Raw genomic sequence first — 23,991 nt, 5'->3', positions numbered from 1 at the left:
CATCGAATAAATTTTATTCGTGTTCTTACTAAATATAATTTCTTTAAACTGTACTGAAGATAGAGAAAAAATATAGTATTCAAAACTAAAAATCCAATATCGAAAAAATATATGTATAGTATATAAAATTGCGTTTACGAAGCACTTATAAAAAATTGTCAGTTAGATTACAAATGAATGGACTATTTATTAACCTTGCAGGTTAAAAATAAAATAATACATCTTGATATAGTTGATATAGTTACAAGTATTATACATTAATATCGGTAATCAAAACATAACCACATAAAAAAATTATATTACTAATTATATCAGATGGCTAAAAATGTTGACATTGTAACTTTATATTTAATATTTAATGTTATGTGTTGTTGTTGAGAATAAATAATTTTATTCTGATAAGAATAATAGCTTACTAACGACGGAATGTTCACAATGTAAAATTTTGGCATTGAGTATCTTGAGTACCATGCATCCGATACTATCTCTCATTTTTTCACATAGCAAATGTCCGATATGTATTTATTTTAAACTTTAAAATGCTGGCTCCTTCTTATTATATGCTTTCCTCATTAATAATGAATTTCAGCAGCAGTTGCTTCTTTAGTGCAGAAAAACAAATTACTGAGCGATCTTCGCACGTTGCGATTAGGATTTGACACGCCAATTTAAAATACACGATGCAAGCACAAGGTTATTACGACTAGGATTGATTAACTACCATATCACGCATATCCTAGCGGAAACTATAAAAATTAAAGTCTTTCGTTGTAACATGACAGTCGCAAGCCCAATGCGCTACAACAGGTTAACAGTCAACACTTACTATACAATAACTTAAAACACATAATACACATTTTTTTATTATGTCTAGAATTAGATGACATATATTTAACTTACAATTACTAATCCCACGCAATCATTATATCTTAAGAAAAAACGACTCTGCTCACTACCACTATCGTGATTGTGGTGTGTACTACAATATAGTAAAAAAATATGTCTAATCGATGATTACACGCCTGTTGCATTGTCCACCACTTGACATGCACGAGCGTGCTATTTATTTCACGCTAACTTATCATGATCAAAATCTATAATTCAATTTGTCCATAATTAATCGCATTGGGTTTTTGTATTCAAAATACATCGCGTGTGATTTTAAAGATAATTCCACTCTTTATACGCATGGAATACATATATTTTTTTAGCCCTTTCTATCAATGATTTTACAACCATAAATTACAATTTAATATCCATTACAGTCGATTCAAGTTTTTCTAAATTTTAAGATAGTCTATACATAAAATTGATTATGGAATTTCAAAATATTTGTTCTAGCAGGAAATCAAATTTGGTTTATAGTATTTTAAATAGTGATAAAACCAATTAAAGATATATATCATTACATACAACAGAATCGTGTATGGCGCATGAAGTTAATTACGAATGATATAATTATTTGATTGAATGGAATAATAATAGTCTTAAATTGTACTATTTTTTACTAAAAGTAATAGTGCTCTTGCTAATGAACTAATATCTTTGGATCAATTTATTCTAAAAATAAAATTAAAAAAATAGTCTTTGCAAAAAAATAATTACCCATAATTATTTAGAAAATATTATGTAAAAATGTTGACACTTAATAAAAATTCCCTATCCTTAACATATTCTCTTACTTAATGTAAAAGGCATCAGGAAACCACTGAATTTATCCCTTCATAAGATAACTTGTAAATTATACATCCGTATGAAATGGAATGAAATATAAATTTATAAAATAATTATTTTAATATTATTTTTATAAATTTAAATTTCATCATATTATTATTATGTTAACCTACTTTACTTTTATAATTCGTGCTAGTTTATATTCAATACTAAATATACACTATAAATTTATATTATATGAAAAACAACAATATTATATTAAGCAACATACTGAAATTTTATTAAACAACAGTATTATTCTCGCATATCATAATTGATTGCGCGTTTTTATTAAATATAAAAACAGTTTACAAACATGAAGGTTTAATTATCACTTTTTAAATTGAATTACATACAGGTTATAATTCTTTAGTAATACATAAAAAAAAAAATTTATATTCCTTCATTCTTACAATTTTTTTTAACAAATAAAATCTCATTACTCATTATATTATATCACATTATTTAATTGTTATTTTTAGAGATATTAGTGGTTTTATTATGGTGTAGATTTAGACTTTGGGTTTCAATTTGTAAAAAATATACAAAATAAGTTTTTATTTAATATTTTTTAATGATTCACGAATATTCTGTAACGGCTAAATTTTTATGTAATTATTTTTTATTGCTGCTATTGTTTTGGTTTATAAATACTATACTTTTCGGTTATTTCAGTCCACTTCTATATTAAATATTCATTGATAAACCAATACCTTAAAATCCAACGAAGAAGTAACATAAAAATATTACCCATGATAGTTAATAGCCTTTTTTATGAAATCTCCAAATTGAAACGTATCTTATAGCTTATAGCACACCCCGATGATTTTTATCTTTTCAAAGGAAGTGACAAAATATTGGTAGTAAAAATGGATGATGGCTATAAATATGCTCAAATTACAACGCCATCCTATAAGGTTTAAGAAGAAATGCTAATTGATAAGCAGGTGCTGAAGATTTTTTCTAAGCATTTTATGGATACTGCGTAGAATAGTGGACACAAAAAAACGGACATCTAAATTAATAGCGGATTCCCGAAGGCTTTTTAAAAAAATATTGTATTTTTTTCGCCGCAAAAGGTTAGATAAATGCCGGATACGATGTGCCGATTCTTGTCTTTTTCTTGAATTTTCTACGAAAAACGACACCGGTAAAAAAACATTCAGATGGCTAACCACTATATGGCGTATAATATATAAACGGTCCTTTGGAAGCATCTGCCATTTTTTATTTCCTTTTGCGAATGACCGTTTTTTGTCTGGATTCTTCGGACACGCATCCTAGATGATATTGTGATACAAATTATTGGATGGCATAAAAACGATACAAATTAAGATAAACCATGACTCGATGGAGCAAAAAAATATTTAAAATATATAAAAATACATTTTGCTAATATTTATAAATAAAATATTTACTTTATATTTACGTGGAAGTGTCTTAGGTGTTGGAGATAGAAACAGTTTTTGGACAAAAGCGCCAACAGGTATGACGGAGGATTCAGGTGATCGGTTACTTCCAACAAAAGATTCTATTGTCGCTCCAATTCATTGTGATGTTAAACGTTCAAAGTGGTGTAGCAATTTAATTTGCACAAAAATAAATTCAAAGTTTACTACTTATTAAATTATATAGTATAAGCAACATTATCTAAAATTCTATTGATGAGACTTAAATATTTATACGTATATACGTAAGGTCCAATGAGCTAATAAGGACTAGCCGACGTAAATAATCAAATTATTATTTATAAAGTGGAACTTTCACTATGGAAAAATTTGGGCGATCGATCGATATATTTTTTATTTTTATATGAATGATGAATGAATGAGTCTTGAGTTTCCGAGAACCGGATTTTCGTTTATATAAATATATAAATATTAGTTTACGACTTTTACAATTTTTCATAAGTCACAGTTATATTTTAATCGATTATAATTTAATTTATATTTTGAAGTAAAGCATAACAGACAAAAGTAATTTTCAAGCGCATTATTATGGAACGTGTGTTGTTTTCTTTATTTGCCTTATTTATAGATAAAGTGATTTTTATGCTTCATAGTGGTATTATGTGGGAAATCTCTAATTTATCCATTATTTATGTGAGGAATTTTCACTAAAAAATTGGTTTTGCTACATTGATATCATATGCTTAACAATATGTTACGATGATTTTTTTATTTTATTTACATACATATATTTATTAAAAATAATATTGTTCCACTTTTCTACTTATCTTTTTTAATCATCTTGATCAGTAAGTTCAATGAAAAATACTGTATGTTTGATATAATTATGTACACTAAATAAAATCTGCCATTTTAAGAGAATTGTTTAATATTGTTATTTTCAGCTTTGTTATTTAGTTGGATTCCAAGAACTCATAATACACAGTAATTATATAATAATATCCTAAGGCAACAATTAGGGAAGAAGTGAAGAATATGAATTTCCTTTTGCACGTTTAAAACAATCACTATGGAGTACAAAAATCTCACCTTTTATGATTGGTGATCATCATGTGTCATACTTTAACTAATATTTTTTATTGGCTTATCAGTAATTAATTTAAAAAAATATTAGTTAAAATACAAAATATATGAAAATATTTCTTAGAAGTCAAATTTTCTATAAACGAGAGAGGTTCTTTTAAATTGTAGTATACTTTATATATAATTAATAAATAAATAAAAATAAAACAGATTTTTATCAAAGTCAAAATTGACTACACCACCCTTCAGCTATTTTTTCTTCCGCATTGTACACCTGATTTGGTTGGTTTTCTGCCGTTAACGACAAGACCGTGACAGGTAACGTACCCCTGTTCGTGCTTAACCAATCATTAGATCTCCCTCGCAAGGAAATGGCAATTTATATATTATAAAAAAATATATATAACACATAAACGTTCTAGCAGCATAAAAAACACTTTTATTGATGTCCCGTCGGCATGATAAAATGACCAATAAATCATCGAGGCAAACGCCAATTAGAAAAATTGCGGTTGCTATAATTTAAGGTCCTGCATCATCACATACCACCTCTTCAAAATTTTGGAGATGTTCCATCATACACCTGGATGATCAACATATTACAACAATTCCGTTACATAATGAAATATATATTTTTATTATTGTATAAGTCAGATTAGGTTGCTGTTTAAATTAACGGTTCATTCGCGTTAAACGTTAATGACTCTTAAGGTACTTAAGCCAGTTTTGTACGTTATTACATTTTGATGGACCTTCGCCAAGCAGTATTAAGATAATTGATAATACGATCTCAGAATGCAATTACGTAAGATGGTGTGTTCAGATTACGATTTTCATTAAAGGCGTATCAGACCAAACACACTGATGTTGAGTTAAATACTCATTAAGAGAGCTGGTATTTACAAACTTTAAGACGCACGAGTATGATACAAATAGTTGAATAACCTAAATCTAATATATTAAAAAATATATACTTAATGTTTGTGTCATATAATATGTTTCGAGCCCCAAAATATTTTGTAGCAAGCTTTAGGTTCTATTTTTATAGTATTAGTAATATGCATAAATTCAGAATAATAAAGCTTTCATAAATATTTAAATATTACAATTCTAGTTGAAATTATATGCATACATATATACTTACTTTTCTAAAGAAAATCTGCACATATATTTTTAAATCACCAGGTATACTATATACTGGCTAAATTACATACATTACCGATACCATATGTATACATACGCATTCAAACAACATTTATTATAAATTAATAGCAAGTTCTATGTTTCGATACGAATAACCTTATTGCATTACTGTAAATCCTGACCCTGTGATGAGTTTAGAATTAACAGGTAATCAAATTCGTATTACGGAATAAAAGCTACTGGTTTTTTATCATTATTTGTTTACATTAACAGCAATTGATCTTCTCTAAAGTTCTGAGAACGAATCTTTATAATTGAAAGATCGTTTATATACTGGATCCAGCTCCGGAATAGAATTAGAACTAAATCGTATTTCTAGATATTAGTGTTCTTAGAAATTTTGATCAGATTTAGATACTATTCACATTGGAAGAATAGTAGATATATGTTTTTTCTAAATATATTATATCTAGTTGCTGTATTAAATATTAAAAACGTACATGACATGCTGTTGGATGATTCGCAAGTGAAATTGCTTTGAACCAAAAACGAACATGATATTAAATTTAAAGGATTGTTTTGTCATTATACAGCTTAGTAAAAAAACTTTGGCGACTACTGACTATTCATTAACAATTATTATAGAATTCACAGAGCAATAAAAAAATAGTAGACCAAGATAAGAGATATGCCAACAAAGAAGTTTAAAGCTGGTCCATCGACAAACAAAATCTGCAATTCTCGTGTAATTTTGCAAATGAATTATTTCTGAAAGGGGTAAATAATAAAACATGATCAATACTGTGCTCTTTTAAACATGTTTCGAGCCACTATTAGTAAAAATAACAGATCATGATCCATCACGAAAACGTTCATCGAAACAAACTTCAGCCAAAATACATTCTGTTGCCCTTAAATACTTATCCATGCTTCTATTTACTGAACATGTTCACTTCTGATTTTCCATATACTCCCACAAGTAAACAGATTATCGCATGCACAATTAATTTAGAGTAAATTTTAACGACCATTTTGAATAAATGAAAATAAATACAAACTAATTTCGAAAGTAAGGCCTAACAATGGAAGAGAGATCTCGGGGTTATACAATCGCGTTATTAATTGTTACTATTTCATGGACCACCTATTAACACATCCATATTGAAACGTAAATCATTCGTAAGCACCCGAAAGAAAATACTTTTTGCTTGGAAAGGATGTGCTATAGAGAGTAGACTGTTAAGACTTTATAAGTCAAGTGTACTAAAGCTAAACGGTTCCCTGACAGTGAAGTGCAACTAGACACCGGACATGAACTTGAGGCCGCGCAGAAGGGCAGCCAGTTTACGATATGACGGATGCCTGTCTAACGGTGAAGTCTCTGTCTCCGTGTCAAGATGGACCATCACAGAACGACTTCTCCGGTTTAACCGTAAAAATCGATAAGTACACTAGCTGCACAGTCGTGAACTCGAATGTCACGAAAGGTGGAAGGTTTCCAACGGGAAGTGGTGTGGCCAAACCGCAGTGCAATCAAGGCAGGTAGATGTCTTGTCGCAAACGCTGTTCCGGGTCTGTTCTCGGAAAGCCATCATGGGTTTTAAAGCTCCTCTAGACGTGTCTGGAACTCGTGCTTTTGAGAGTAATTTACCACTTGCTCCGGGCCTCCGGCCCGATTTAATGAGGTAACACATAAGGTAGTTCGGCTTCAAAAGCGTCGACGATCAAGGATTGCACAACATGGCATATGTAAATAGTCATTATCGAGAATTATTTTAGTAATTTCATCGTATTTTCAGGGAGCACAATTTTAAATGCGAATATATATTCACAACGTGTTAAACTAGGTGATACATTTGCGATGATTGTAATTTCAGTTTTGGAATTTTGTAAAACTGAAAATGAAAATGCAACATAAGCGTGAGTTTGCATTTTATGGTGAAGCTCATACAAGCCATGTGAAAATAAATAGTAAAAGGGTAGTAAACATAACGCAATTTAATTACATACTGAAGTAAAATAGCTATCCAGAAGAAAAGCACTAATTTTTTTATTATCTAATCTTGGCAGAATTTTTTACAATGTTTACATATATATAAACTATCCAAAAAATGAATACACCCAATGAAGCTCCGCCATTGCCCAAACTGTTGATGTTTTAAGTTGTCTCATGAAATCGCAGCTTATTTTAAATAACCGTCTGCATATTACCATTTTAAATGCTTCGTCTCTTCGGAGTTGTTATAGCGAGCTTAAATTTCATACAATAATACAGTGAAGAAGATAAGCATACTTAATCTCGCTAATGGTATAGTCATATTTCAGACATGAACGATATCACACTGCTTCCTCGTTTATAATGATATTGAGATCGCCGCCGCACATGCCCGGTTGATGATTTTTTTTTAAATTACATACTAACCAGTCGTTACATGATTGAAGAATCGAGTGCATTGTCGTCGTAAGCAGAAACCGGCTCACATTATTTCCCGTCCAGGTTAACTGTTACAGGTAGCCTCACCTGTTCGACGTACAATATGCCCTCGGCGCGTAACACTCGCGTAACGTTTGTGTAACTAATACCCTCGGGTGAGTGGTTCTCAAACTGTATTAGGGATGGAAAAATAATAATTTATATACATATATAAATTTCTTTGAAAAATTATGTAGTGATAAATGTATATTGAAAAGAAATAGCAGTTATTGTTACATATTTCACATTTAAATTCATATATGAATGTTTTAAATTATATAAGATATTTTAAAGCATTTCATCAAATTTAATTTTAAAATTACTCGAAAATTATATAATATAATAGCACATTTTAAAGTGACTCTTACGCATTATTAGTTACTCAAAAGTTTAGCGTATAAAGTAATTCGTTATGTTATTAATAAAAAATGAATCGCAGGAGATAAAAGAAAAACAAAATTAAAAAGCTAAGTAAGTAAGTGTACTAAGTAAGTACAAATCGCTCATTTCTTGCTTCCGAATATCCTCATCCATATTCTCATGAACCTAAAAGTTTATTTAAATTATATGAATAGCTTGAAATTTAGTTTTTAATGAAAGTAAATATGTATTTGGATACACGGGATTACATGAGGCTAGAACTAAGCAGACTAATTATTTTTTTAAATATATAAATATATATTTTATTTATTTATATATTTTATTAATTTACTTCAGTCAACGTCTATCCTACCAGCATAAATCAAATCCATATGATTCTCGAAGTGTGCCTTCTGTCGTGATGCATCCGCAAATTTATTTATTTATTTATTTATTAAAATTATAACCATCGTGACCTGACAGGTAAACCTAATGCGTCACGATAGTCAAAAGTATAAATATATCATAATACATATAAATATATAGTATGCATACATACAATTTCATATATGTATAATTACACACACACACTCAAAGCATATAAGTAAAAACATAAAAAACAAGATAAAATAACAGACACAAATCACCTCAACAGGTGTGCATTGTCCCATACAAACTGAACCAAAACTTCATATGTGCAAGAGAAAATGTCAACATTTCTATGGACAGAATTGAGCAGATGAATAGCCTTAGCCAGAGAAGAGTTGGCAAGTGCTCCAGTTCTAGACTTTACAGGTAAGAATAGTGGACGCGACCGAGAACTATAACCACCTTCAGGAGCCCACATTTGAAGCTGCTCGAGCACTGAAGGATTGTCTACGATGCCCTTGAGCAATTTCCAGAATTGTTTAATTACATAAACACTTCTGCGAGTCGACAAAGAAACGTATCCCAGGGCTCCTAAAATAAAAGCACTGGGAAACAAGAACGGATAATACCCGTATTCCTTCAAGTATAAATATCGAAGAAATTTACGTTGTACTTTTTCCAGCTTCAATTCATTACATTGATTCATTACGCCTGGGATCCAAATGATGGAGCTAGTTTCTAGTATGCTGCGGACTAGAGTATCATAAAGAGTGCGCAATACTAAAGTATTCCTGAAGTAGCGCGCATTTCTCAAGATAAAACCGAGCATTTTTAAGGATTTGCTATGAGTCTCTGCAATATGCTGGCTAAATTTCCAACGTTCTTCGAAAGTCACTCCTAAATCCTTGTTGAAGAAAACCTTTCCAGAAAATATCCGCCTAGATGGTATGAATATTTTGCCGGCGTTAACGACCTTGAAAATTAAATTGTGTGACATTTCTTTACACTGAAAGGCAATTGGTTATAGCAAGCCCATTTCCATATAGAGTTGAGATCCTCTTGTAGGTCAAGGGAATCAGAAATCGAATGCATTTTCTTGTAAATTTTCAAGTCATCTGCATATAATAAAAAATCTGAATGCTCTATTGCTGTTTCTATGTCATTAATGAACAATAAAAACAACAATGGACCCAAATTGGATCCTTGAGGTACTCCAGTAGGGGTCTTATATCGTTCTGAAAAAGAGTTATTATACTTGACGAATTGATATCTATTGGTCAAGTAATTTGAGAATAGATTTATGAGATCTTCAGAAAACCCGAAATTAGATAACTTTTTTACAAGTAAAGCATGGTTAACTTTATCAAATGCTTTTTCAAAATCTGTGTATATGACGTCCACTTGTACACCAGAGTGCAAATATACAGCACTATACGATTGTTAAATTATTGCGTTATTTAATTAACATAGAAAGTACTATAATTTAATTTAAATACACAATTCTGTTATTCTTGTTAAAAAATATATATGTATCTGCGAACACTATAATTTAATTTAATTCACTATTAATTTAATTTAAATATTATCTGGATAGTGAAAAAAATATATTCTGATTAGATTTAAATTGAATGGTTCGCAATATTTTTTTTTTTTGCTATAAACTGTATAGAAGATACTAGCCTAACCAAGGCTGAACCCGTTCATTATAGAACAAAAAGCTTACTACAGTTAGAGTTCAACTCAAATTTTTTTTGGAAATTCTAGTATTCATAGTAGGCTAGTTTTGTAAAATGAGCTATGCTAGTTTTAATTCTGTTTGCAATGACGTATCTATTCGATTCGGAATTTTCAACATTTGTAACCATAAAAATGAAATCTCAAAATGACGAGCATATTGTTTTGTCAAACCATACAACAGTTTAATGCTCTTATTTTAGATCAACAACAACAGCCTTAAAATTAACATGCTTTATACATAAATAAAAGGTATTACAATATCAATGTATTTTCTTTTTTTACTTTAAAAAAAAATATTTTGAGAAAGAGTCCGTTGCTTTTATCTAACTGAAAAAAAGTAAACCATGCAATAAATTAATGAGTTTCCCTCCCTTTCTATTTCAATCCCTACTAATGATACAAGTCACCCACCTCTTTTACTCCTTGAAATAATGGCCAAATGAAAGGTTAGGAATTGAACTTTGTTTGTTGCAAAATAGTACAGTTTGAGCACCGCTATAAAGTGCATACGGGACCATGGGATCGGATCAGAAACAAGGGCCTGTGGTCGCACCGTTGCAATTGCACGGCAACAGTTACTTGTTCGAAATCGACGAGACGTTGGCCAGACACATGCCGCCAGTTAAAAACTATGACCATTAATTCCCAGCCGCAGGACTTAGCAACTTATGCAACAGGTTAAACGTGGGCTAAATAGCATATTTGCACACAACCAACTACTACAATGAAATATGCAGCGAACAGCTTGACTGGACTACTGTAGAAGACTTGACATCAAACTACATTGTAGCAGTTTAAAACATTTTAAATATAAATCACCGAATTTTCTATTGGATATGAGGCATGTTTTGTAGTCCCAAAAAGTGTGCAGCATACACCGTAATCGCTAGATCTTGTTTACACTCTAAAATATGATAGGAAGAAAGAGGTTCGGATGTGACGAAGAGGTGCAGTAGAGTTCGTGGATTACCAATTTTTTTAGAAGTATCCACGCATCTTAATAGCACTATAAAATACAAAATTTACATGTGTACATCAATTTTTTCTATCATAAGTTGACTCCATTTAAAAAAATGTAAATTTCAGATTCGTTGGTAGGTTACCAATTAGAGTAATAGGGCAAGACCCGAAAAGTCTGTGCCTTCATTGAACTTCATTTGTCACAGTTGAAACAGAGACGTGGTGTTTTTAAGACATTTAATTCCTTACGATTCGCAGCAAACTTTTGTTCAGTATTTTATTGAATGGTGATTTTTACCTAAGGTCAGGTGATCTCTAAAATAGGATACGCGTACCCTAGGGGATACTCGAATCAATACTTTAGGGTAAGCCAAGTGATATTGACATGATCGTAAATATTAAATAAACGAGAATTTGACAGCTGCAATGCATTTGGATACTCGTAGAAGAGTTAACAGCAAATATTTTAGATATATTTGATTATTTTACCAATATATGTATATATTCAGAGGTATGCACTGATTTTTTGCCTATGCGATTAAATAGTTTGTTGACCACTGGAACGTATTAGATGCATGTCTTTCTAGTTTTTAAAAATTGCATTTTTTAAATTAAAATAAGGGCATTTCTATCCAATATAAACATAATTTTGCATCTTCGTAAAATGATGCAAATGTTGAGAATGGAACGGACAATTTATATCTGAATAAAATAACTTCATAGTAATTAATAAAATAAACAAAACGGTCTAAAAATCAATCTAAAAAAATATGCTTGTGTTAAATGTTTCATATTTATTTTGTTTTGAAACGTGAAGTGGTGCAGGCGTGAAGACATTTAATGTTTTTAATTTGTTTAGCATAGCTTAATAATTTTATTTCCGTTAGGTAATCATATTTTAAATAAAACCTATAGTTGTCCTAGATGAGCCAATAAGTAACCTTAACGTTTAAAATATGGCAGTTGATTAGTTAAATATTAAATTTTGCGATGCGGACAATTAAATCTAAATGTATTTTTAATTTAAGTTTAATAAATAGGGTCGAAATAGCGTAGTCTGTATGACCTAGACTGGTAACTCAGAGGCCACGCGTTCGAGCCCTTCACAGCTGACTTGAATTTTTATATATAAAAACTAGCGTAAGCTGCAAAAGTGACATATTAATTGTAAATAATTATTTAGTTATCACCGTTTTCCAGACTATCACTAATTACTTATAAGTATTCATTATTTCTGATTTACCCCGCTGTGACGCATTGGGCTTACGCTTATCAGATTACAACAGAACATAAAAAATACGAGTAAGTAGGAGTAGGAGTTTATTAATTTTCCTTTCAAACTATAATACCAAAAAATTGCACTTTTTTAATTAAAATTAAACTAAATATGCAATATATTAATCTGAAAAAATTACCGAATCCTGTGTGTTAATCTGAATTAATTACCGAATACTTGGAAATTTGTACACTGCGTAACATCTTAAATCATATTTGAGTTTGAATAAACGTGGGGATGTTCAAGGTGTAACTTATTCAATTGATTAAGTATTAAGTATTATTAATTAAAGCATATGATCGCTGAATATTTTTCCAAATAATAGTAGATGAGATAAAATATTTAAGGAAATCTTACATGAAGACTTCAAATGTTGGTTCCTGTTTTATTATGAAGATAATCATTACCCACCCTATAATATACAGCTGTGTTTCAGGAAGTAGAAGATATTAAGGAAAACTAATCGCTGCTATATTTAAATCAGATCCTTTGTACTTTAGCACCTCACAATAAATGTAATAAAATAAATGCAGACTACCTTAATTAAATCTAAAAATAAATCGCGTAACATAAATTGTGGCTCTTATCATTGCGATGATTCAGCAATTAAATAAAAAAACAACTATGTGTATGGGTCTGTCTTTTCTGTATATCATAACAACGCAAATGAGTTTATTCGAACTTCTATTAGACCTACTACAATTTTTCGTCATAGCTTAACGCAATTAGACAAACATCCCAACTCCTTATCGGGCCGTTGGGTAAGGAGAGCGACGAGGTCCCGGTCGCGGATCCGCAACTCTCGAGGCCTCTCCGGTTAAGAGACCTCTCCGTGACAGTTACGGTGACACTTGACGGAGACGACAAAAAGCCCTGTGCGGTGCATTCTTGTGCCGTTACTTGTGACACTGTGACCGACACAGACTCAGTCACTGGGAAAACTCTTGACGAGCAATTTCCACGGGGAATTGGTGCGGCGCGTGCAGCAGTTTCACCGGCCGGATCCTAGGTCGTTAGATGATGGTGATCACTTTCGTGCGAGATTACTGTTGCATTGTATACCAATGCACATGCTGATCCGCCTCTAAGTGACCGTGAAACGCGAGAAAAAACGAAATCGTTGACATAATGACGGTTGAGCGCGGAAAAGCGAGCGCGAAACGTGCCGTTTAGTATATTATATTTACATTTAAAATACATTGTAGAAAGTAACGCACGATCACTACACTAAATTTATTTCCAGTAAAACACATTTTCAAATCACCACCCTCAAATCATGATCACTTATAAACATCCTGAATTCTACGATACGATTTTACTGAAATGACATGTTTTAAAAAATATTTTCAGTATACAACGTCGAACAGAAAATTTTAATAAAATAAATCATTGTATTGAACTTCCGTGTCGGAACGTTATTCATGGCATACCGGATTGTTTAATAATTACATACTTGAAACGTTAGCTTCCTGCCGGAACAGGAATTGATGTTCGAGATGCATCTGCGGATGACCTAATTATGACACGCAGCTTCCGCCGATATTCATCTGCAATCAGTTTGTGAATAGAACTACATTATATATTTATATATATATATACATATATGAATTATTGATTAATGTAATGCTTTACATATACAATTATATAATTATATTTAAGTAAATAAGAGTATGTGTAACATATAATATTTATTTGTTGTTAGTCTTCACTATTCATAAAATAAATATTTATGCATTACATCAGACCGGGTAAATCAGGATGTCTATAATATTATTATATAATTTCTATTACATTTAGGAATTGTCTTTGTAACGTATGTAATATCATGGTATTTATTTTAAAGGTGAATTGCGAATTGACGGGAAAAAGCACTTACTAAGAATCAATGGAATTCAAAGAATAAATACATTCTGGCTTTTAATTGCACCACCCAGGATCGTTGTCTCAATTTCATTAAATAGCGAGACAACTAAACGCGTTTCATTGTGCAGTTTTACAGGATTTAAATTTCTCAACAGCATAAAATTTAGTAAATTTTACTAAGTGCAACTAAGAAAGTGATTTAACAATTTTATTTGAATAATTATTTAAAATACGTTAAAAATAATAATGAAAATTATGTTTGTTTGGAATTAAACAGTTATAATTTGGCAGGGTTTTCAGTGCCTCGTACAACACAGTTATCGATATTTGTATTATCATTGTCATAGCCAGAAAATAAGAAACTTCGAATGTCGTGCTTTTAAAGTAGAGTGGATTATAAATTATTTTGTTATCGAATTAGACGTGTATTGTGCATTGATAAAATGTCTAAAATAATATAATATACGTGGTCATTACCAGATTAATTACTCGAAACGATATTCACAATTTTCAGAAAAGCAACGGTCAGAAGAGCTTAATACGGATTTTTTATCAAAAACACATTTTTCGCGAAAATAAAATAAGGAAAATGAGGCTGTAACTAAAATAAGTTTCTCATTTATTAACTAATAAAATAAAACCATTTTTAGTCATGTATGATTATTGCAACCTTATTTCGACACATAAGTTTTCGACAAAAATAGTTGCTAGGATTGCTGAGCACATTGTGAGTGTCATCAATAGGCAATTTAATAAAAAAATTGTAAAAAGCAAATTAAATATTAACCTGAATTTCTCTACCATACAATAGTTCGATGGCTCAGTTTTGGTAATATTTAATTAAATTTTGTTGAACTAAGAGTAGCGATTGAAGTTTTTTCTAACGAAAAAACTCGCCCTTTACTACGATTTATTAATAAATTTAAATTAAAACAACAATGAAAAACTTAACTCATATTAGATTCAACTATATAAAATATTAAACATAATAGATGCTAAGATTCTAAGATTTAGGGAAAATTACTTTTTATGCTCACTTAAATTTTGCTTTATAAATAAAATATTCTCAATTCGGAATTTTTCAAAAAAAGTCTACCAACCCCTGATATAGATAATATAATTGAAGATTTTATTATTGTTTTAATCTCTATATCTAAATCAGATATGTGACAATATTTTTTATTAAAAAAATATTTAGATATGTAATGTGATTATCCGATAATATTATTACAATACATTGCAGATTACATATTCAATCTTATCTTGTAATTAAAAAATAATACCGATCTGCGATGACGATAATAGATTTAATATTGCTTAATATAATAAATACAATACATAATGAAAAATGCGTTATTCTTAATTTTGTATATTAACTACAAAAAACAGTTGAGTGCCTTTCGTAATAAGTATATTCTTCACACAGATGACAAAAAAATGTATCGGTAATTAAATAATAATTTATTTTAATATATTTGATAATGCTGAATATAAATATTTATCCTATATTTTTTAAACACCCGTTTCTCTGGCAACCCCTGTATTTAAAAACTTTAGCGCCACATTTATACTCCACACAAATCATTGAAAAGAGCATAAGCAAATAAAAAGAATAATAAAATAATCGCATAACTCCAAGGTCCATTCATGCCCATTGCCAAAACTACTGACGTATTCCACTCACTATTACATAGTAAACTCATATAATGTAAACGTGGCGAATTCTTCAATTTTAACCGTATTTTTTCAATTGTGCTCGGCGGTCCATAATGAACTGGTTCATTGTCGGCGTTAAAATGCACAGCAGCATCTGTGAGTGCATTTTGTATCTTTTATCGGCGCATCTCCACAATGCTGTTTTGGGTTGGATGGACTGTTGTTATCCGAGACCCGAGGGTGTGCTCTTCCATCTCGACAATAAACAGGAAACATAAATAAAAATCGTGCATAATGGAAAGGCATCCGCGGAGATGGAAAAGTGCACAATGCAACATGCACTCCAGTCGAGGTGAAAATATTCGAGCTTTGCAACAAAAGCACAATCATGGACCAATATTTGTGTGTGTGAATTTAATGGATTAGGTTGTATGAAAAATCTGTCTTTTTATTAATAGTATATTATTTATACATAAAATATGTTATACATAAACATATAATGTTGAAGATATCTAGTAATAGAAACGTATCACGAAAAAGTAAAATAAGTACTTAGTTTTCTCGAAAATTATATAGTGGAATCATATATTGTAAGGCATATACATATATAAATTAATAATATGTGGGGCTGAAGATGAATTTTGATTATCTCTTAAAGAAAAAAGATTTCCAATGCCTTCAGAGCAATGTATTCTAGAGAGGCTGAGAAATAAATTATAAATTAAATACTTTATTAAATTAAAACTCATAAACTGCTTCCGCCTATTAAAAGTGAATAAGGAAACTGCACTTTACTTTTATTTTCGCATAATAATTGTAATTTCTTTTTGTAAACTAGAACATGGTTATAAACCAGTAACTTGTTTTATTTATTAATATATCCTTTATGTTTTAATAAACGTTGCATCCTAGTCAGTGGATAAAAATAAACACACAAAAATGCTTTTTAAAATAAATTAAACAATAATAACCATAGATATAAATAAAATTAGATAAAAACATGTAGAGCACAGCTTCGGTACCTCACTGTCGTGAGGTACCGTAGCTAGCGAGTGTGCGAATACCGGACCCTCAACTTTTTGAGTTTTAAATATTATGTTTGCTTCGTTCTGATTTTTTTTAAATATTTTTTTTAATTTAATGATTCAAATTAGACATTAATATTTTGGATTTTCAATGATTTCACACTTAAAAGTAGTATTTTTTTGCGAATTCTAAATAAGAAATTGTCTTTTTTGCTCACGTACACATTTTTTCAAGCACAAGAACGATGACGTTTCACAATTTTGATGAACGCACAGTCATCGGGGATTTGAGAAGATCAATCAAAGCCGTCCGCCTTATGGAAATTGGAGACGGTGATCCAAAAATGAATAGGAAATGCAAGACATCTATAAGAGAGTCTATATGTCCGCGGCGCCCATTGAGTCTATAATCGATCCATAGACGGTTTGGCCCGAGTGCCGTGTTGATATTGTTGTGGCACAAGAGTTGTCGCAAAAAACCAAACACCGGAATGAATTGACACCGTTCCTGGCAAACATATCCACTGGCGTTGTTTGCGGACACAAAAGAGTCCAGAAATACTTTCGTGTCGTTTAATCGATCGCTTTCATTGATATATTGACAAATTGAAGCGTTAATGCACTCTGTGTTTGTGTGTATACAACAAAAGTTCACTTGGACCTTGGATTCTTTCAAAACATACTACGAATGTAAATAATATATAAATATGAGCTATTTAGTATCTATAGTGTTTTTATTAAATAAATAGTAATATACATATTTAATGTACTATATAAAAAATATTTTTTTAATTTTTTTTACGCATCTATCATTAAATTTTTATAACGAAGCAAATGTAACATTAAAATAGATATACATTCGTATAGGTATTCAATGTGCTATGCTAGACAATTTTCGGCTGTAAACTTTGGTTTTAAATATGATTAAAGCATTAATATAAATTGTAATAAAAGCTAAAAAACAGCACGGAAATAATATAATATTTAGTAATCAAGACAATAAACTGTTTTGATTTTAAATGCATTATTTTGCCTATAAATGTAATCAGATTTATATGTGGCATCTAAATTAATTAAAAACGAATATTATAAACTTTAAAAATGCTTAAAAGAGTATTTAAAAGAATGTACAAATATTTATCAGACCAAGATGTTTTAAGACAAGTGTTTAAATTTCAACATCTGGTAAGATATCATGTTAAAATAAATAAAATAATTGTAATATCCTCTTTCTTCTGCAAGCGAATAGTATTTACCGATTCGTGTATTCACTTTTCATTTGTAAGTGAAAATTTACAAAATATTCTCAATGCACAATCAATTTAATTCAAGGTTTTCTATAAATAAAAATACAATTCCTAAAAAAATATTCAAAATCTTGATTGCATTACAAAACTTGGCAAAGGAAAATAACAGTTTATATACAAAATAAAGCAGTTTATTATCAAAGTGCTACACTGACAATTAAACAAAGCATTTTCAAGAAACAGCAGTTTGAAATGTTTCAATTTTCAAACAATATTTATTTCTTTTAACAGTATTTTTATGAAAAATGGCAATTCAATGTAATATTATGCAGAAAAATAATTTGTAAGTTTAACTATAATTGCTGTTCAATAATATCAAAACTTCTGTGCATATGTGTGTAGCAATGATTAATATTTGTATAGTGTGTTAGTTCATCTTTTTAATAACATAAAATAAAATTATCTGGAAGGTTGATAACTTTTTATGCAAGTCATGGGTGTCCAACTCGCAGCTCAAGATTTTTAAAATGTTTATTATTTTTTTTGTATGACTTCTACATTATGGATAAGGACAAAATATCGTTTAATATAAAATATTAAAACCTATTTTTTTTTTTTAATTTTTTTCTAAAAAAATGCTTATTTGACCAGCATGACCTGAAAGACCCGGGTTCGAATCCCATATGGATCTTAGTGTTTTTAAATTTATTTTGTCTAGGAGACGGAATTAGTATTATATAATAATAATAATTTCGATTGATCATCATAGATTATGTAGACTTAGATTTTTCTAATCTCACTATATAATATGTGATTAAAATCGATCTAGGTCGTAAAAATTAGGTATTAAAAAAATTATATTATAATATAATCAGCTAAAAAAATTCTTTCTCAATACTAATTTAAATTTTTTTATATGTATATATAATCGCTTATTGCAAAATTAAGACTTAAAAGAAATAGATACATGTAAAGTTAAATATATTTATTAGTCTTAATTTTGGATTCGTAATATGCAATTTGTTTGTAAATATTTTTATCTTTATTATTAATATGAGATATTGAATTCATCGAAATTTGGCACCATCATTTTTTGTCCTACAATGTATTTTATATTTATTCTTAACACGTTTTTTTTCAATATTTATTTTGATTGAACCTTGCCGCTGAGAAAGGTAAACTTTTGCGACACCTAAGTAAAACTCGATTATTGTATTGCCTATACACGCAGATCATCAAAACCTTTGCCAAAAAAATATGATATATAAAATACATAAATATATATTATTATACAATACAAACCAAGCATTGTGTTACCATTTCGAATATTGCGCAACAAAGCGGCGCTTCGTCAGTGAAGAATGTCGCCAATCGATTATGATCCTTTTTCTTACCTGTCCTAGATGCTTCTTTTTTCAATCAAAAGCGCCCAGTTCTACCTTCGAAGAAATCAAAAAAGGACCATTGTCGCCACCGCTTCCAGGTTCTTTTCCTATTCTTTCCGCAATTTCGATGAATAGAAGAATCTACTTGCACGCATTCACCCCGGAGGCAAAAAATAACTATTGTCCGAAATCGTGAGAACGTCTTGGAGTTCCTTAATTTTTTTTGGCTCACCTTTCAAGTTCCGAATGCGCCCACGCGAGTCCATTTATCAAGTTTGATGACTTCGCGCCAAATTTTTTGGAAGAAACATCCTTAAATCTGGGTAATAATGGACTGAAATGACAAATATATAGGTCCGAAACATGATTGTGTCCGAGATGACTCTGCAGCTCCGCCCTTTTCGTAAGAACTTCCAAAAAAATAAAGAACCATTCGTCTTCCAAAACCATCCACCCACAATTCATTTTTCATAAATTACACAACGATGATAATGTGCAATATGGACGTTATATATACATATGTATACAACTTAAGCGAAAATTCTGAATCTTTAAACATGAATCATAATTTGTTTGTTTAGTACAGATACTGAACAATGGTTTTGTTATAATTTTGAATTAAATGAAACGTCTAGGTATATATTATATATACATTCAATTCCCCTAGGGATCTTCTTAAGATCTTGAGGATTATTCCACAAAAAAAATATAACGGAATCTTCAAAGATCTGTGTATTTTTTTTACATAGAAAAGGATCGCTATTGCAACGGAATTTTGCACTCGGAAGTGCTGCAGATTTTTCTTACGACTTTTTACATACACATTCCAAGAAAGTGAACGAATGTTGTTTTGAGTAATTGATTTCAAAAAAAATCGAATTATATAGATATTGCACAGATTATATTTTTTGCAAATGCATATATATTATCAGATTTTTTATTTGCTTAAAAAAATCGGGAAATATGCTTACTCAAGCGACAAACACACTTCATACCGGAATGTTTTCCGTCTATTGCCGTTTATTATTGTAATCGGTCGTTTATTGTAATAAAAAGTAATTAAAAACAATACAGCGCCTATAATAATAAAAATATAATGTAAAGCTAAAACGGTATTTTTTTTTAATTTATTTGTACTAATTAAAAAATATTTCAGCGTATTATTGATGCAGTGAATGATTGTGTGGATAACGCGATAAAATTACTATATTATTTTAAATACACAAAATATAAAATATGACTACATATTAAGAGCAATCTAGTCCGGAAATATTTTTTGGGCAAAGTCGACAAATTCTTAGATCTAATTTATGGTAGTTTATCAATTAGAGATACAGAAAAGAAAGAAAACCTAATTTATTATTATTTTTATATGTTATATGTAATATAGATTCTAACCATGTATGCAAACTTGATATCACAATGTTAAAAATTAAAGAACGCTGGTTTAGGTGTAAAAATTAAAGATGTAAAGATCTCTATGTTCGTCAGGATAATGGTATGTCAGAAGGAACGAGAGGCCCGAGGCCACTCTGCCTAACAACTTCCACATTGTGATGTTTCCTAGATATTATCTCGACGGAGACGAAAGTGCGCACCAGTGGCGGCTCGCGGGGGTTTGTTTTATAGTATATCAATTCAAGGATTTCCGCAATCGCTTAGAGAGGATTGACCGTGACCTATGCATTGCGTGGGAAGAATTGTGTATTAACTAAAATTATAATAAATTTATTTATTTTTTGTTATTATGATTCTTGGAGAAAGGATGACGGTAGAGACCTTGTGAATATATGAGGGTATGAAGCGAAAATGCCAATATACTGTCACAACTAAAATAAAAACAATAAATTGAATTTTTTCAGAACTTATTTAATATTAACATACAATAATTTGATTGTTTTAAAATCATGTTTCTGTATAGTTATCAATACCATATTAGCATAACAACAGAATGAATAAAATGGACCATGTAAATTAGATTCATGGATTTAATATGATTAAATAAAAATATTTTTTTAGTGTCAAAAATATTTGTTTAGATCGTATATTAACACGTATTTTTAGATACGCAGAAAGATTGCTGATGTTGGATAAAAGCGATAAGATGACCATAATAAAAGTAATGATATATTTTCTCAGCAATAAATATGATCGCAACACCCAATAATAGAAAGAACAATTAACTATCGTAGTCCCCACCACGTGCCGCCAGCGCGACAGGTTATGGTGGCCGTAATTCTTTACGAGCAGGTAAGCTTCCTTTGTCCGCCCGGAATCTTGTTCAACATCCACGTGTTGTTCAGGGCTCGAAAAGGGAGTTGCGATGGGGGCGAACGGTCCAAAAGGGATGGCGGTTATCTCAACAACGGGTCTATCCAACTTTGCTCTCGGTGCCTCCAACACCTCAGCGGCGCTAAAAGCAGACGCACGCACACAAAACAATGGTTGTTCTTGGAAGCGGACATGGACACGGCCTTTGATGGAGCACCTTTATCTCAAATCCGGTTCCACGATGGCGCTATCGACGAGCCGAAAACGAAAGCGACAGATACCTGGAAGCCATCAGCGTTCGAGATCGCAAATAGATAATGTAAATACGAATAATATACCAGGGTTTTAAAGTTTTGGAAGTTAGCCGACTAATGTACATATTTCAGATAAGATTCAGGGTTAAGTAATCCGAAATTCAAACAACTTAAACTTATTAAATCTGGCACACGTAGTAAGGATTGAAAATATCGAATGTGTAAGTGTCAAGTATCATGTACTGGAGCAATTACCATATTTAAAACGTGAAACATTTACAGCCTATTTAAAAAAAGAAAACTATTTTATATAAAGTAAATGAATGATATGAATGAAAAATATTCTTCAAAAAAATGTGGACAACTGTATTTTGATATCAGGAATGACGCCCAACTTGTTCCTGTGCTTTTTTTGTCCTCGTGTTGAGCGAAATTCCACTGTCACTACCTTCATAGATAATTTAAAATAAATTTCTTTTACGGTACATAAAAATAATTTTATAAAATTTAATATTCTAGTTAGAAGATCTTCGTGTTTTTCATTTATATTAAAAGGTTAAAATCCTGTTATATTGTAGTCCAGAAAAGTATGAATGTAAAAAGATCATAATGTTATTTCTTTTATTTTGTAGTAAATTATTTATATTTTTTCATTGTATGGAAAGATAAACATTAATAAACTGTATTAATATTTTCGCCAAATCAGCAATTTGATTCAGTCAGGAAACGATTTGCAAAAAAAGGAATATATCATCTAATCAAGTTAAATAATCTGACAAAGACTTTTGCGACAGAAATTTCCTTGTAAAATTATATAAATAAAATAAGCGACATATCAACTCAAATGATTAGTTATTAATTTTAAAATATAATAGTTTTAGAAACAGCGGTAGCCTACTACTATGCAGTATAGTATAATAAATAATACTTCAGTCGAATAAAGCAGGTATGTGTCCGAAATTGGTAGTAAGCGTGTGTGGTATTTATTGTGGATGTTCTATTTTTTATAAGCCATAACTATTATAATAGGTGTTCTAAAAAAATGCTAGATGATTTTCAATAATTCAATAATTCGATCAAAATTATCAATAATATACATACGTAATATATTACATTAAATGTGAATCCAAAAATAAAATCATAAAGTAATTACTGTTACCGTAAGTAATGATATCATAATGACTATTTAGCTATTTCTAACAAAGTATAAATAGCTTTAATAATTAATTGTATTGTGATTATAGTGTCGATGGTTTATGTTGTTTTGTATAGCCATCTGTTGCTTTTTTCTCAAGGACACGATTGGCGACTTCCTTCGTGAAAAAACCCGTCAACTCAATTAGGCCAGAGTTTTCTCCGAGCAGAATTACGAGTTCTCTTGATAACAACACCCCATGCTTTATCGATGATCTCGAGACAGCTCAAGGAGTCGAAATGTTTTTTCCAAAAGTCCAAAAGTGAGGGTAAGATTTGTTTCGCTGAAATGAGTAATTTTGTATAAAACTCTTTGAAGTTTGAAATGATTTGCTAATCCATGGACAGGAGTAATGAAGTGATGTTTGGAGAAAGAAACTAGATCTTAATGAACACGAATTCTTCCGGTAAGTCATCTTCAAAGTCTAGATAATTTACAGGAGCAATATCCATAACCAACGAGAAAACAAGACTCAGTTGAGGTGAAAGTGATGCAATACGTACTGCTTGTATTGCAAGACATAGCTCGTTTATCAAAACAAAATTGATTTTAAAAATTCTCGTATTTCCAAA

At 30.4% G+C, this 23,991-nt stretch overlaps 1 long non-coding RNA gene across 3 annotated transcripts in view; it reads right to left on the bottom strand.

The window, feature by feature from the left end:
* Positions 1 to 23,991, bottom strand: part of LOC148237870 (uncharacterized) — a 158,366-nt gene that overhangs the window by 32,830 nt on the left and 101,545 nt on the right. For all 3 annotated transcript variants that reach the window (XR_015812677.1, XR_015812675.1, XR_015812676.1), the window contains one exon: positions 13,977 to 14,070. This is a non-coding gene — a long non-coding RNA (uncharacterized LOC148237870). The remainder of the gene's footprint in view (positions 1 to 13,976; positions 14,071 to 23,991) is intronic.

The sequence above is a fragment of the Plectrocnemia conspersa genome, unplaced genomic scaffold, assembly GCF_051122295.1.
Source record: "Plectrocnemia conspersa isolate PC_06_02 unplaced genomic scaffold, ASM5112229v1 ptg000002l, whole genome shotgun sequence".
Lineage (NCBI taxonomy): Eukaryota > Metazoa > Arthropoda > Insecta > Trichoptera > Polycentropodidae > Plectrocnemia > Plectrocnemia conspersa.
This window is presented reverse-complemented; position numbering and strand designations above follow the sequence as displayed.